At 54.5% G+C, this 3,900-nt stretch overlaps 1 pseudogene; it reads right to left on the bottom strand.

Annotated features, from left to right (window-relative positions):
* On the bottom strand, positions 1,219 to 3,423 carry LOC100157688 (annotated as a pseudogene).

Genomic DNA, 3,900 nt, shown 5'->3' with positions numbered 1-3,900 from the left:
CTGAGTTCAGAGGATGAATATTTATAAGCCTGGCGGTCCCGTCCTGGCACAGCAGAAACGAATCTGACTAGGAACCATGAGGACGCAGCTTCAATCCCTGGCCTTGCTCAGTGGGTTAAGGATCCGGCATTGCTGTGGCTATGGTGTAGGCCAGCGGCTGCAGCTCCAATTCAACCCCTAGCCTGGGAACCTCCATGTGCCACACATGCAGGCCTAAGAAGACATAAATAAATAAATAAATAAGCCTGGCGTGGACAGCTTAGGGGTGTGGGGATGGTGCTGTAGCCCCCCTTCCCTCCAGGAGCAAAGTCACAGCCCCATCCCAGCAGTTGAACAGGAGCCCTAAGGCTGTGATCACCTCTGGCGAGCTTACATGATTGGAAGCCGCCTCCATCCCGCTTCCCCGGGGAGCCCCAGCTCCCTTCTGAGTTCCTTGCCCCTCAGCTCCCTACCCACCCTCCCAGGGCTCCTGGGGTTTCGACCCTCCTCCCCTTCGCTGGTCCTGCCTCCACCCTCCACCCCAGCAGGTGTGCAGCTTCCCACCCCCAGGGCCAGGCTGCTCACATCCGTGCTGGCACCCCCGGCCCCACCGTGCCTGCGTGAGCCAAGGTTCTGTGCCTTTCTGAGGTCGGAAAATGAGTCACAGCGGGGAAACAGACAAGTGAGGGGACTTTACCCAGGAGCATGGGGGCAGTGACCGAGGTCTGGGGCTCTGCCGAAGGGCTGCCTGGCCTGGAGGGTGGGCTGGGTTCACAGAGGAGCTGGGGCCCAAGGTGGGTCCACTGTCTTGTCTCTGCTGGTCCTTTTCTAAGGTGGCCCCTGGGATCTTCTCATCCTCTTTGTCTCTTTATATTTAACTATGAAGACCATATTTATTTTTACATTTTAATTTTAAATTTTAAAATTAAAATATAAAAACATTTTAGTTTTCTTTTAGATTTCACAAATATCTTACATATTGGTCTGTAATTTTTAATTGGACTTAACTATCAAAGACACTGCACCTTTGATGTCTTTGAGCAAAACAATGTTTTATTAGGTGAATGCTTGCAAGTATTCAACATAAAATTCAATTTACTTCACATGTTTGCAAATACGTTGTCAGCAATTCTTAAATATTTCAAATCAACTAATTCTAAGGAGAGAAGGTTTGTTCTCAAATAACTCTTCTGAGGTGATACAAAGACTGAAGGCAGCCTATGATTTGAGTCCGGGTCTCTAACCAACAATTACTAAGTCATGACTGATGAACTCATATACAGGTGCTTCTAGGTTGAGAGGTGCAGGCCCCCTCCTGACCCTGCCAGATGCATCGCAGTGTGACCCATGGCAGGGGCAGGAATAAGCACCAAAATCTCCTGCGTTTGCAGTGGGAACACAAGCAAGATGAGTACAAGCACCTGTTAAGATAACCCATTCAGGAGTTCCTGTCGTGGCTCAGTGGCTTACGAATCCGACTCGGAACCAGGAGGTTGCAGGTTCGATCCCTGCCCTCGCTCAGTGGCATTGCCGTGAGCTGTGGTATAGGTCGTGGACGCCTCTCGGGTCCTGCGTTGCCGTGGCCGTGGTGCAGGCTGGTGGCTACATTTGCGATTAGACCCCTAGCCTGGGAAGCTCCAAATGCCGCAGGTGAAAACAAACGAACAAAGAGATTCCCCATTCAGGCTTCCTTCCTCATTCTAAATCATGCCGGGGGTCCCTCATTGGGCCACTGCAGCTGCAGCTTCCTGGTCAGTTTCCCTCTTGGTTCACAGAGGTTTGCCTCCCCATTTGAAAGCCATGTTCTTGCCCTCTGGAATAGCGGGTGACTTGATTTCAATTTTCACCACGGCCAACACATCAGCAGAAGCACTCATGCTGCAAACAAACTGGGAGACGACATTCTTGGCAGCATATGCAACACCCACTGCAGTTATTGCAGTTACCAAACAGGAGAAACCTCGTCTAGCAGCGCTGCTCTCCTTTGAAGACTTTGTGCCACCTAACACGTCGGTGCGACGGCAGCCAGAGAAGTCAGGCGCTCTGCTATCCGTGTGGGAATAACAAACAGAAGCAGGATATTGAGGCTATGGAGGTGACCAAAGGCCAGCCTGTGGCCTGGCCACTCAGCGATTCCTGGCACAGGAAGGGCCACTTCCCGTTTAGCATTGGTGACTCCGAGGTGGTGGGCAGCGCGGCCTGTACCAGAGGCCGCAGTGCACCTGCCACCCCGCGGGACGTGCCCACCACCCCACAGCACGCCTGCCACCCCGCATAAGACAGGCGCAAAAGCACCTGAGCGGGCAGCGCCAGACAACCTTAAATATTTTTAAATATTTATATTTAAACGGTCTCCCTTCCGTCGGAATAATCCCTCCTCCTTACTTCCGTGCACAGGTCTGGCTGTCCCCAAACAGCCCTGAGCCAGCTGCGTGCGTGGCCAGCAGTGGGCTGATGAGAGGGGAGGGCCATCGGCTCCCTCCCGAGGATCAGCATTTTATCTCCCTGATGAGCTGGAGCCAGTGATGGAAGAGCTGGGGGAAGGGTGTCAGGGGAAGAAAAACCCAGCAAACCAGGACAGATAAGGGGAGGGCCCGTCCCACCCCCAACAGCAGAGAGAAGACCCAGGACTTCCGGGCCTGTCCCCTTAGGTGGAAAATCAGTGTGACCTCAGACACCTGCCTGGGTGTCTGGACCCATGTGGTCCTGGAGGGGGACAAGGCAGCCTGGAAACGCCAAAGCTCGGCCTCAGGAGCCAAAGCCACCGTTCTTTCCTCCTTCCGGGGCCCCTTCGAGCCCAGGGCCTCTGGCCTTTCCGCAGCGTGGTCTGTCTAACTGTAAAGTGGGGAGGCAATGACTTCAGGCACAGCATGGTGGGACTCCAACAGCTCAGGGCCCCAGAGGCCAAGCTGGTGGCTCTGGTGGCCCGGTCGACGGCCAGTTAGCAGAGGGCGCGCCGGGCCCGTTACACGCAGGCTCTGCACCTGGCCCGCTCTGTGTCCTAGAGAAGGTTACTTACCCTCTCTGAGCACCCACGGAGTTAGTGGTGAAATGGCCACGTCTACGCCTCTCAATGGCGTGAATGCATTCACATCCATTGACGGCGCCTGGAAGCTGCTGTACAAGAGCAACTGCTCAGGAGGGACGGTCATACCTGAGAATAGTATTAGTAACTGGGGGGGACCTGCTCTCCTGATACAGTGCTTTTCATTTAGAGTTTCCTGGCCTTTAGCCACGGCCCTTCTCACTTTGTTCCACAGCGTAGACGAACACGGTTTGTTCGGGGTTCTCTACCAGACAGTCTGAAGCCCTCAGCTCATTACCCTTTGAAGGATGAGCTATAAATACACCGGGTCATTAAAAAGAGGAAGAAGTGCACCTGGGCAGCCAAGAACATGTAAATTCGGCCGGAGGAGATTTCAGGGCCCAGAGCCCACCCGGCATCATGGTCTCCCCTCCTGCTTCTGCAGAACTCTGCGCTTCTAGGTCAGGGACCACAGGCCCGCTGGCTGTCCCCTCAGGGGCCTCCGGAAACCCCCCTCCCGGGGTCCCTCAGGAGGGTCACAAATGCAGACAGCCTCACGCTCCGGGGAGAGAGGGAAGTGGCCCCTGGTGGGGAGGGTCCAGGGCTTGGTCCCAGCAGGTGTGAGAATTCCGTCTGTGGACGGGAGGCGTCCGGAGGGTCTCAAAGCTGGAGGGTCCAAGAGGAAAGAGGAGGTGCAGTGTAAAAGCTGGGTGATCTTGCGGGGGTCTTTGAACCCCCGAGCCCCAGTTTTCCCATCTGTACGATGGGATGCCCTCAGGCATTAGAGGAAGATGCGTGAAGTCACCTGCCATGTAAGAGATGGTCCGCCAAAGTCAGCTTCTGTTTCTCTTGCCTCTTAACAGTATTATCATTTCCATTTTGTAGCCCAAGCCCTT

This window comes from Sus scrofa, chromosome 4 (assembly GCF_000003025.6).
Source record: "Sus scrofa isolate TJ Tabasco breed Duroc chromosome 4, Sscrofa11.1, whole genome shotgun sequence".
Classification (NCBI taxonomy): Eukaryota; Metazoa; Chordata; class Mammalia; order Artiodactyla; family Suidae; genus Sus; species Sus scrofa.
Note: the sequence above shows the minus strand (reverse complement) of the source record. Positions and strands in the feature narration are given on the sequence as shown.